Below are 13,191 nucleotides of genomic sequence, written 5' to 3'. Positions count from 1 at the left end.
GTAAATAAGCTCTCTGACGGTTATGGGTGGGGGTGGGGGTGGGGGTGGGGGTGGGGGTGGGATTGGGGAAGGTATATGGATTATGAAGAATGATGTAAGTCTAGAAATTTTGACTCTCTCTCTCTCTCTCCCCCTTAACTTCCATTGTTTCATGTGAATTAGAGGAAAGAACATAACCTGAAACTTTCCTCTGCTTCACCCTGTTTCAGAATTGAAGGCTTATTTGGTAGATTTTAATGAATGAGAAGAAAATAATAATTTTCCCATGGATTTTAATGATTTATGAAAGTGATGCCATACATCCTGGTCTAAGAACGAACCTAAAATGTTCCTGTTAAAAGTTTCAATAATCCGGAAACAGCCCAAAGGAGATCAAAGAGAGGCTGAACACAGGACTGTAGCACTGGTAGAGCAGAGATGGGAATAACTGGGAAAAACACACACTTCAATCTCCGGTGTTGCCACACATTGAAGATCGTGACCCTTCACTGCACGGTGGAGTTGTTGGCGCCATCAGTTGGATCAAATAGCAAACTTAACAGCTAAAGGGATGGGGATATTTCAGTCATTAGAAAAAAATATTGCAAACTTAATAGTCATATTAAACGTCCAAGCACATAGAATCTTTTCATTTGAGGGTAGGGGAGTGATAATTCTTTAAAAAAAAAAAAAAAAAAAATCTTCTACTCTTTCTATCTGGTTCTAAGTATTGGTATCGAATCAGTCATATTGTAATGGTATTGGCTGGTCTTAACTCACGTATCGGTATTGGATCAAAGGTAAAATAATCCATTTTCATGGTTAAGTCATAAAATAATCCTTTGTTTTTTTATCCCTGCTCTCATTACACTATTGTTAATGCTATTGAATTTAGTAAAAGCGGGGAAATATTTTATTGGGTTGATTAATCAAACGTTGGAATGTTGCTCTCAAGTCTCAAACCCGTAATGCCTACAACCCCAAATTGATTAATGGCCCAAACCTCCCAACATCAGCAGTGGGGGACATAGGCCAGCGAGTATGTGCATTTTGCAGCCATGATAAGGAGAGATTGGTTTGTTCATATGACCATTTCAGTTTATTTAATATTTTGAGGCCACTACATGAATTTATAATCATTGTTATTTTGAATTAATTTATTACATATATTATGGGGAAGTGTTCTCTATATGAAGGCGTGGTTCCTATGCTTGTGTGAGACCCTATCAGTGCTCCGTGACACCCAATTGTGTGGTTCCTACGCTTGCACGAGACCCAATTGCGCGAAATGATAGGTTCTGTGAACAGAGTGAATTGTTCAACTTCAATTCCATCAATGCAGGAGGCAAAGAGAATCAGTATCCCAGATAACTTGGATCACCCACATACTCTGCAATTTGTTCCAGGCGCACATAAAGCATTGCATGTGTATCTGCATCTTGGATAACACCAGTTTCTTTGTCCGTGTTCTTTTCCACAAGGCTTCCAAGCACACCCTTGTGCTTCCCATAGAGAACAAGAACAGGGGCACCACACCTTGGAAGTGCTGTCTCAAGAATTTCTTGATCCACACCTTGGATTAGCTCCCTCTTCTCATCCATGGATATGTCACAGTAGTAGGACCAACAACATCCACAACCTCTCCCTTCTTCAAATAAACCTTCCCTCTTAAAGTTCTACTAACAATTCTAACTCGAGCATGACTTGTAAGCCAAGAAATTGTTGTTCTGCTCTCTTCTTTCCTGCGGTCATGGGAATGATATGCACTGCTGTGTCTCACTTCTTCACCTCTTCTTCCCTCTTCTCTTCCCCTTTCATCATCTTTTCTTCTACAGTCCTTGCCTCTAGATCTGTCTCCTCTTTCAAGCCAATGGTCCCTTCCAGCTTCCTGGCTCCTGTCCTCTTTCAACTCTTGAGCCCTAGGCTCCCGTGGGGCAGGCATATCATCAACCCGAGCCTGCAAGTGCTCAATCTTCTCATTAGGCCCTTTCGTGGAACACTCTGTGCATTGGAATCACGTTGGTGGTTCTCTGCATCCGGCATGTCTTCCATAAATCCTAACCCTGTCATCTTCTCATTAGGCCCTTTTGTGGAACACTCTGTGCATTTGAATCACGTTGGTGGTTCTCTGCATCCGGCATATCTTCCACAAATCCTAACCCCGTCATCCCGGTTTTCCTTGTATACTTGACAACCTTCACATCCTTCAATGCCCCTCCCTTCATGCCATCCATACCCAGCAAGTAATGCAGCCCCAAAACCCTCAACAGGAACATCAACAAACTCATCGAATCCTCGATCGTCAGGCAAATTTTTCATATCCTCCTTGAATCTCAGCAATGTCAAATCTTCACTGGGTCCGGATCGGGCAGGAGGATCCACTTCCATCTTTTCTTTGTCATCCTGGCTAATATTGGTTTCCTTATCTTGTCTGAGATTCAGACCATAGGACATGTTTGAATCAGGTATTCCAGCAGTTGAGGGAGCTTCAACCTCAAAGCCAACACCAAGGTCATTGGCAGAAGAGTGAACAGGGAGATCAAGGTTTTTCATTTTCCTCAGGGGTCTCCATTCATTTGGCTTAGGTGGAATTACAAGTTTTGTTGAACGATTCAGGCTTTTTGAGGGGTCAAACTCTGTTGCGTATTCATGCTTGATTTCTTCATCTTCTTTGGAGTTGTCTTCTTTGAAATTTTCAGCAGGCTAGTGTTGAATTGGCTTGGAAGATCCTTTGGATGGGAGAGAGAATAAGAGTTTCATGCTTTCTTACTAGCTCTCTCATTACAAAACAAACTACAAAGGAAGGCAAGAGAATTAAATTAAAACCTTGTTTACTTATCCCAACTAAGATATTGTATCTATAGTTTTCTTTCCAAAACACATAAGAAAATAGAGAAGAATCTAAAGCATAGTTAGTAAGTTTGGGTAAGGCAAAAAATCAGGTACGGATACATACGGGTATTAAACGGATTAGACGAAAATAATATTTTTTAAAAATCCGGCACAATAAAAATATGTACATAATAATACGGTACGTATTTGATACGAGTTTAATACAATTCCTTTGTAAAAATCCCAGATAAAAAAAGGGCACATATTCACCGAGCTCCAAACATGTAAATCACCTAATAAACAAAATAATAGCATGTAGACAATAATTTTATCAAAAAGAAGCCTTAAACTGAAATAAACACAATATAATAGCTGAATACTTGATCCCCAATTGCATTCCATAAGATTATCATATAACACATCAAAGTATGAATGATTTCATCTCACCAAACACAAAAAGTAATGTATGATGTGTTATAAAACCATGAAAAGCACACATATTATCTATAACAAGAAAACTTATAATGTCATCCATCATAAAACCCATGAAATCCACAAAATACAATTCATTTCATAAGAAAGAAAAGACATTAATTGTTCATATCTGATAGAACCAATAATGCCTAAAACTAGTTCATGCCAGCCACAAAATGTGCCTCTGAACGAGTCATCAGCAGCAACAAAATGTTTTATACTGATAGTTGCAGAATCAAACTTGGTTTTTATCTACCGTCCTAGCACAAATTGAAATCTAGCAATTGTTGTGTGGCATGGACAGACCCCTAAATATCAGTCTTCACAAGGCAAAACTTAGAAAACACACACATGGAGCTGTCTAGGAGACGCTCGAAACAGCTATTGGACATGGACAAAATCCTACATATCAGTCCCCATAATTGATCAACTATTTGATTATTGAAAGCTTATGTTGGTTCCTTTCGCTTAAAAGCACATATATTTGAGCTTCATTTGGAGCAGTATTAAGTTTAAAAATAAGATTAAGAGGGGACAATCGAATGACCTCTATCATAGAAACTTTCTACCAGACCCTTGAAACAGCTAGCACCCATGTCAATAGAATAACCCCTGTTTAAGGAATATTGAAACAATTAGCAGCCATTTACCAGCTATGCTCCAGATCAGGTTTGATTCCTAAACGGGGGATGGGATCAAGGTTTGATTCCTGAAATGTTAGCAGCCACAACTTGATAATCGCATTGAATAATCAAACCTATCACATTTCAGTGGAATGAGCCCTGTTTCAGCCATAGATACAGAGTCAATAGTTGCCCATCCTTTGCAAGAAAACTGGATGTCAGGAGATTATCAACCACAATCAACCACAGTAGCACACCCTTCCGTAACCGGCTAACCCCATCGATTTTCTACTAAGGGCCATAAGGCCCATAATCCACGCTCGTAAATCAACCAACTTATAAGAAACCATTTTTATAAGAAACCAATTTGCTCGCTCTCTCTCTCTCTCTCTCTCTGATGCCACAGAAAGGGCTGCAAATATGGTTTAACTACCAAACCCTGAAAATATTTATGGAGGAGATAAATTACGGCTTCAAGAACCGAAACCCAGTAGGATATACAATCAGAAAGTCAAATGTTTAAAAGGAGGAAAAAGAGCAAACAAAGATTAAAGACCAAACAAACCTTATTTGGCCAATCCGGAGGCTTGACTCCTTAAATACCACACAAAGCCCCGTTTTTGAAGAGAGTTCCACTAGAGGCGCAAGCTGTGATCTGTGAGATCATCACCCTCCTGGAGGAAATGAAAGAAGAATGGAGATGGTGACTTGAATGTTTTTTTTGAAGAGAGAGAGAGAAAGGAGGAGGAGGAGGTTTCGACTTACGATTGAGAATGAGGAGCAGCCGCACGCGGAGGGCGGGATGAGACCATGTAGAGGAGCTGTGGAGGAGCAGCCGTGCAGAACCAGTGGCCGTGGGAAACAAAATGAAGACGAAGAGTCTAGGCCGTTAGAGTTGGGATTCGATCCAGACCTGATACACCGCGATCCTGATCCGATCGAGTACCAATTCCGATATCTAACCGTTAGGATCATAGTTTAAAAAACTGAATCGGAGCAGTTGAAATCGCCCGGAACGGACCAGTATCATTTGAGATCTATCCCAAGTCTGGACCGATATGATACCGATCTACTGGTATTATCTAAGGGTGAAAAGGTTAAAAAAAAAACAAAATTTTCGAAAAAGAAGGATAATATGTCTGATCTTGTTGGATCCAAATAATCAATCCAGATCAATATCGGTTGAGGTCGATCCAAAATTTTAAAACCTTGAGTAATATCATAATTTGAGAAATCGATTTAAATTAATATCGATCTTATCCGATCTCATTGGCAAGTAACTAATATAGATCAATTTTCAGATATCCATATATGGTCAAGATTGCCATAAAAACCTTCCACATGGCAAAACAATGATCAGCATATAAATACAGAGAGACAAAAGGAGGGGGAGTGTCCTCCCAAAACAAAGAGCGCAGAAGCCTCGCTTGCGCCTGCAGTAGCAAATGCATCAGTTACACTGTTAGCTTCTCTATGATAATGGAAAAAAGAGATAGAACTGAAGTAACAACTCAATGTAAAACAATCATTTAGGATAGACCGAACTCCCCAAGGTGCCGTGGTAATACGTTAGTTGAGCAGAATCACAGAACAAGGAGATTGTCTTTTTTTTTTTNCTCTCTCTCTCTCTCTCTCTGATGCCACAGAAAGGGCTGCAAATATGGTTTAACTACCAAACCCTGAAAATATTTATGGAGGAGATAAATTACGGCTTCAAGAACCGAAACCCAGTAGGATATACAATCAGAAAGTCAAATGTTTAAAAGGAGGAAAAAGAGCAAACAAAGATTAAAGACCAAACAAACCTTATTTGGCCAATCCGGAGGCTTGACTCCTTAAATACCACACAAAGCCCCGTTTTTGAAGAGAGTTCCACTAGAGGCGCAAGCTGTGATCTGTGAGATCATCACCCTCCTGGAGGAAATGAAAGAAGAATGGAGATGGTGACTTGAATGTTTTTTTTGAAGAGAGAGAGAGAGAGGAGGAGGAGGAGGAGGAGGTTTCGACTTACGATTGAGGATGAGGAGCAGCCGCACGCGGAGGGCTGGATGAGACCATGTAGAGGAGCTGTGGAGGAGCAGCCGTGCAGAACCAGTGGCCGTGGGAAACAAAATGAAGACGAAGAGTCTTGGCCGTTAGAGTTGGGGTTCGATCCAGACCTGATACACCCCGATCCTGATCTGATCGAGTACCAATTCCGATATCTAACCGTCGGGTTCATAGTTTAAAAAACTGAATCGGAGCAGTTGAAATCGCCCGGAACGGACCAGTATGATTTGAGATCTATCCCAAGTCTGGACCGATATGATACCGATCTACTGGTGTTATCTAAGGGTGAAAAGTTTAGATAGGATATTTCATCAATGACCTTGTCCGATTTAGACTAAAGATCAAACCTAGTCGAATCGAGTACTCGACCTGGTTGCCCTCTGGAGTGCATTGTACGCATAGTTTAGGCATATATAAATTCAAGTTTGACTTCGAATAGAGATGTTTGGAAGACAATGACTCATGTGATCAACACCATTTAAATAGGATATTGCTGAGTTGTTATTGTTGGGATGTTCTTTTTCTTATACTATTATTATTACTTTTTTTTTTTTTCTTTGCTCAGATGTAGAGGACTCCATTTAGTTGAGATAGGGTTGAATTGTTATTGTTGGAGTGCACTGTATGCTGATTGTTAAAAGTGGTACATTCATTTCTCCTATACAACCCGTCAAAATTTTCTCATTCTCTTAGGCTGTGTTTAGTGGCCAAGAGAAAAAAAAAAAAGAATTTAGTATAGAAATGAAATGAATAAAAATATTATGCCAATTATTTGGCAATCAATTAAAGAAAAGAAAAGAAAATTTTTTCTATTTTCTTGTGTTTTAGGCAAGATTTTTTTGTCTACACAAGAAAGCTTCACCATTCCCAAAATGAATTTTGAAAAAAAAAAATATTCTCTTAATTTAGGATGTACCAATCATAATGAGAATTTCTCAAACCAAGAAAATAATACATTTATTTTAACTTTTTACCTCTTTTAACTACTAAACGCAGCCTAAGAGAATAAGAAATTTTTGACGAGGTATAAGAGAAATGGATGTACCACCTTTACCAATCAGCGTATAGTGCACTCCAACAATAACAACTCAACTCTATCTCAACTAAATTGAAGTCTTCTACATGAATCTAAGCAAAGAAAAAAAAAGTAAAAATAATAGTATAAGGTAAAGAACATTGCAACAAAAACAACTCAGCAAGATCGTATCTAAATGGTGTTGACTACATGGGTCCTTGTCTTCCAAACAACTCTATTAGAAGTCAAACTTGAATCTATATATGCCTAAATTACGCGTACAGTGCACTCCACTCCAACAGAAATATTCACACTTCAGTTTTTTTTTTTTAATTCAACTGGTACCTACACACTATATATATATATAATCTGTCTCATGGTTTTATGAAATACGGTCTCTGTGTGCTCCAACCTCCAAACAGAGAGAGGGAGATGGACTCGAAAGGTTTCATTCGCTTCTTGTTTCTTCTCGCATGTGGTCTTCTGGTCTTCATCGTCACTAGCTCCTGGTCCTTGGTTCAATTTCCTGCAACTCCCAACGACAAGGCAGCAGAGCTCTTCGACTGCGAAATCTACTCCTCTAAGTGCATATCAAGCTCTCAATTCCATCACCGGACAAGTTCTTTTGTATCTGATTATTATTTAGTAATTTATAATTTTTTTTTTACTTGTTAATATGGTGTAATAAATTATTATTTTTTGAATAAATTGAATCGACTTTATTCAATTATTTGACTTATTAGGTAGATCCTTTCTCTTTTAACATATCCTAACTAATTAAATAGAAAGATGGGTAACACTAGAAGGCAACTTGAATTGATGTCAAGTTATTACCAATTCAATGGACATTTTGGTCCTCTTATTTTTTAATTATTATTATTATTAGATATTAGCATTTGCAAATTTTAAATGTTTGCATTTGTTTGATAATCGTTAATTGTTGTTAATTATTAAGCAAATTTTAATGATATAAATTGATTTGGATGAAAATTTTCTAGTCTAGAAGGTTTAGAGGTGTTTGTTTGTTTGTTTGTTTTTATTTATTTTTTAAAACTATTGTAAATGTTTGCCATGTGATATATTAGATAGAGTGGAAATCATTGTGAATTGGATCCTCTCCAATGGCATTGGAAGTCGAACATGAATCAAGCGGCTGGGTGGATCTAAACATGCAACCTAACACAAGAGCATGCTCTTCTAGGTCTTTCAAGCCTTTGGATGTGCACTGGGCCTCCAGTGGTACGGGAGAATATCCGAATCAAAATTATTATGGAATAAAAGATTTCTTGCTTATATGTCAAGTTTGAGCTAATATATGATTAATAAAGTGTTCGCGCAAAAAAATTTAATAATAACAATAATAGTATAAAAAGTGCCATTAAAGGATTTGGATTTAAAAAAAAAAAACTGAAAATATCACAAAATATGTAAAATATGTCAATACACGAGAGTTATATGGTTCAATCTCGACATAAAACTTGCCATGTGACCAATATAAACCATTTTTTAGATATTTATATATCGTTAGGATTGTCATATAAACCTGGGCCCAACTGAATCATTCAACTTTCACTGAGAGCAGTGACGAGCACTAAACGTACCAAATTCGTTGCTCACCAACTGTGCTACCCCTTTGGTTTGAAATATTTTTTCTTCAATTAACAATACATTATGCAAAATCAAATCTACAAATAAATAGAAGGAACAATAATAAGCGACAGGTCACCAAATCGTACAGTAACCATTTAATAGTTCATACCCATTTTTTGATGGATTTTTTTTTTATCACCAATTAATTCATTATAAATAGTGAGAGATTCTCATATTTTCATACCAATGATAGTATAGGGAACAGAATCATCCACATGGAATTCATATGATCAAGGGAAGAGTGAGATAATAATAAATTAAATTTATGTGAGAGGGCTTACAATACATTTGACTGCTGGAACGGTGTGTATTGATATTATCAGTGCACATGTCTGATTTGGTCTAAAGAGTCGAATTAAGTACTTGATCGGTTGATCTCGGGAGGGAATGATTCAATGATTGTTCTTATGCTCTTCTCACATTTTCAAGTTGATCCGTAGTTAAGATTAAGATTTTTTTTTTACAGGTTTTATTGGAGAAATGGAAGTTAGGATCCTCTCCAACGCCACCGGTGAGAATTTTGTGTCATTCTCTTTCCTATGTTATCTGTTTCCTTTCTCACAGGTACCTTTCCAGCAGGGGCTGGAATCGGGCTGAAAAGGATCTAAATTCCATTACTTTTACCAAACAATGTATAATGGACTCTATCTACAGCGATTGAGCATTATATATCCCAACTAAATGGGGTCACCTACAACTATATGCATACAAGGAAAAACAAAATATCATATAAAAAAAAAAGCGAATCTGACACAGAAAATGCTTAGTCACAATAGGCGTGAATGATCACACAGCCCCATCCTATGTGCAATGAAGATGCTCTCACTTGTGTTCTCATTGTTCAAAGCATTCGACATTTCTTATGCCAATAAACCAAGGTTTTTTCAAGTTAAAAAAATAATAATAAGGGCAAGAGAATCATGTCCACTTATGTAGCTACTGAGCTAGGGTGTAGGCCAATGGGAGGTCGCGTGGAGGCATTTGAGGTCAGCATCATCTTTTCGCATTTCTTTATCTTTTTGCATTTGCTTATGTTTGGGCATATAGACATGCATGCTTTACCAAAAAACAAAAAGACATGCATGCGGGTATGGGATTTTTTTTTTTTAATAATAATAGCAGTAAAAGAAAAAATACAACGCAAAAATAGCAATAACTCAGCAATATCCTACCTAAATAGGAGTCCGAATCAGGTCCTCGTACGAGAACCTGGTACTAGATTCTCATATGCTTAAAAAGTGGACATGTGTAATGCTTTTATTTTTATTTTCTCTCTCCCCATTATCTCTTCCACTCATGGAACCACACTATCTCTTCTCACCGTTTATTAAATTTTTTAATTTTTTATTTAATTATAATTTAATATTTTTTCTTTTAGTCCTACAAAATAACTTTAGATATTGATCTCAAGCCTCTCGATAGATACTAATGGGACATCAATAAAAACTAAAAAGTAATAAAATATTGATAAACTATCAATAGAATAAAATTTTGTTCATTCATAAGACAGCTCACCCACCATTCGAGGGTTCACAAGTCCCTACAAGGTTTTAGTATAAATCCAAAATATTATATGTAAGCATGATGACGATTTAGAGATATGGTACATTGATAATATGTGGATCGGATTGAATTGGGTTAATATCGTATTAGATCAATATAGGTGTTGTATCGAATAGCATTAGATAATTGAGAGAGAGAGAGAGAGAGAGAGAGAGAGAGAGAGAGAGAGAGAGAGAGAGTTTTGTAATATTATTGTTTGAATCGATTAATTAAAAACAAATAATAAAAAAAAATTGTATAAAATAATATTTAAATTAAAAGAGAGATAAGATGATATAACATTTAAATAGGAAAAGAGACAAAGGGAGGCAACAAAACTGTAAATAATCTAAGTAATAGTTTTTAGTGGAATACACATATTCACTTTTTAAGCGTATGAGAATCCAAGATCAAGTTCTTGTACAAGGACCTGATCCGGCCTCCTAGATAGGGTTGACTAAGTAAGTCCTTTCTCTCCAAATAATTCTATTGTTACCTAAGGGAAAAAAAAAAAATCTTATTCGAGGTCAAACTTGACTTGAACCTAAAATATCCGTGCAATGCACTCCACTTCAGAATAATTTTTTTTGTTTTTTTTTCGGTGAAATCTAGTAGAAAATACTCGTACTATTATAGTTTTATATGAGAACCGAATGATACCTACGCTGTACCATAAGACACTGAGTGGTCTAAGAAATATGTCCTTCTTGTTTTTCTCTCGATTGCGGTCTTCTGGTTTTCATCATCACGCGCTCCTGGTCCTGGGTTCAACTTCTTGGAGCTCCCTACGACAAGGCAGCAGAGCTCTTCGACTGCGCCGACTACTTCCCTTAAGTGCATATCCAGGTCTCAATTCCATTTCAAATCCGATCTTGTAAATCAAAACCCAGATGAGAGATCGAAGAAACCCGACCATGTCACAGCCCAGGTCCCTCTCCACCCACTCGACCCTTTCACCGTACAAGAAATCAACAAGGTACGAACCATCCTCTCCTCCCACCCATCCCTTTCCTCTTCCCCCTTCACTATCCACTCTCTAGTCCTCAAAGAACCAGAGAAGCCGCTGGTGCTGAAATGGAAGAAAGGCGATCCTCTTCTCCCCAGGAAAGCTTAGGTGGTGGCACTCGGGAAAGGCCAACTCCACCAGCTCACCGTCGACCTGGGATCGAGACACGTAACCCACTACGAGGTAATGGCCTTGCCGTCTGATTATCCGATAATTACCATAGAGGAAATGAATTCCATCACATGGGCCCTTCTCGCTAACGTCGATTTCAACCGCACAATCCTCGATCGAGGGATTGATCTGACGGACCTCGCTTGCCTGCCTATCTCCACGGGATAGGTCGAGAAGAAGGAAAAGGAGAGGAGGTTGATGAAGGTTCAATGTTACTCCGGAACTTCCAACTTCTATATGAGAGCCATCGAAGGGCTCAAGTTTCTTCTAAATATGGACACCAAGATGCTAATGGAGATCTCCGATCATGACCGTCAGATCCCCTTCCACTACGCTTTACAGAACAATCCCATATCTCCGGAGCAGCCAAAGGCCTAAAAGGACGACCAAGCTTTACGGTGGAAGACGAGCACATGATCAAGTGGGCCAATTGGGAAGTCCACCTGAAGCCCGACCCGACTGCAGGTGTGATTATCTCCATAGCCATGGCGAGAGATTTAGAAAAGGGGGGGATGGGGAATGTAATTTACTACAAGCTGCTGACGTCTGAGCTGATCGTGCCTTACATTGACCCTACCAACACTTCTTGGTACTTCATCAATGCCAACATGGAAGCCCGTGGATACGGGTTCGGTCTCCAGGCCATGCCACTCAATCCGCTGCTCCACGATTGCCCTCCAAATGCCTATTATATGAACGGAGTGTTCACGGCGGCGAATGGGAAGCCTTTCGTTTGCTCCAACATGGTGTGTGTGTTCGAGACCGATTGATATACCGGAGATATCGGATGGCACCACTCCACAGAGGCGGAGAGCCCCAGTCCATCCCTTTTTTTTTTTCTGATGAAATGCCCCAGTCCATCCCTCATCACGGGCGAGGTGAAGTTGGTAGTGAGGATGACAGCATCTGTTGCCGACTGCGTCTGTTTGGTGGATAGGGAGTTCTGGACAGATGGGCTTTACCTTTTGTTTGTTGGGTGGTAGGAGGACTTGATCCCCTCTTGGGTTTTTCCGGATCAAAGTTCGTCGGTCTCTTCTATCATCGCTCAAATTGGTTGGTTGTGGATTCAAGTCTTGGTATGCCCATATCGTCCATTGGTCTTGTGACTTGTTCTGGAACTTGTCCTGGGGGCTATGATCACTACTATGGAGCACCCTTTTTGTGTCACAAAAAAAAAAAAAAAAAAAAAAAAAAAAAGGGTCTCTCGAAGATTGAACCAATTAAATTGATCAAAACCGACTGAATAATGTGGACAGAACTGAACTAATCCTTTTTTTTTTGGAAAATTTACCGTGCCACCCCCTGGAGAATGCCACAATTATAATACCACTCTCTTTGTTTCACCAAATTATCCTTAGACCCCCTACCGTCAGTCAATGTTAAGGAATATACCTTATATGTTTTTGTCAACAATAATATTTTATTTTAAATACCAAAATGCTCTTATTAAATATAAAGTACCTAAAATACCCTTGTAATAAGTTACTATTTCTTTCACAAGACCTAATTTACCATTCTCCCAAATCGTGGGTTTTGGACCACCGGCGATCGTTCAGAACAGAGACGGCATCATTTGCGATGGACGACAACCTCACGGAGACTAGGCAAAACCCCTATGGGCTACGAATCGTGTGTTTCTTCTCTCTCTAGTTGACCAAGTTCTAGCTCAACACTTCTTCAGTTCTAGTTATACCAAAGAACCACTTCCTCACTGCTCTTAGTTGTTAGTTTAGTGGTTGTTAATGACAGTAGGATCTCGAAGCACAATCATATTGATCTCTTCTAGTGAAAGATCTGGAATCGCCATTACAGGTACATAATTTTCCTTTTAGGTATTTCTTTTGATGAAA

At 38.6% G+C, this 13,191-nt stretch overlaps 2 pseudogenes; one reads left to right on the top strand and one right to left on the bottom strand.

Moving 5' to 3' along the window:
- Positions 1–1,058: 1,058 nt before the first annotated feature.
- Positions 1,059–4,275, bottom strand: LOC122082198 (annotated as a pseudogene).
- A 5,306-nt stretch (positions 4,276–9,581) lies between these two features.
- LOC122082197 lies at positions 9,582–12,324 on the top strand (annotated as a pseudogene).
- Positions 12,325–13,191: the final 867 nt, after the last annotated feature.

The sequence above is a fragment of the Macadamia integrifolia genome, chromosome 6, assembly GCF_013358625.1.
Source record: "Macadamia integrifolia cultivar HAES 741 chromosome 6, SCU_Mint_v3, whole genome shotgun sequence".
Classification (NCBI taxonomy): Eukaryota; Viridiplantae; Streptophyta; class Magnoliopsida; order Proteales; family Proteaceae; genus Macadamia; species Macadamia integrifolia.
This window is presented reverse-complemented; position numbering and strand designations above follow the sequence as displayed.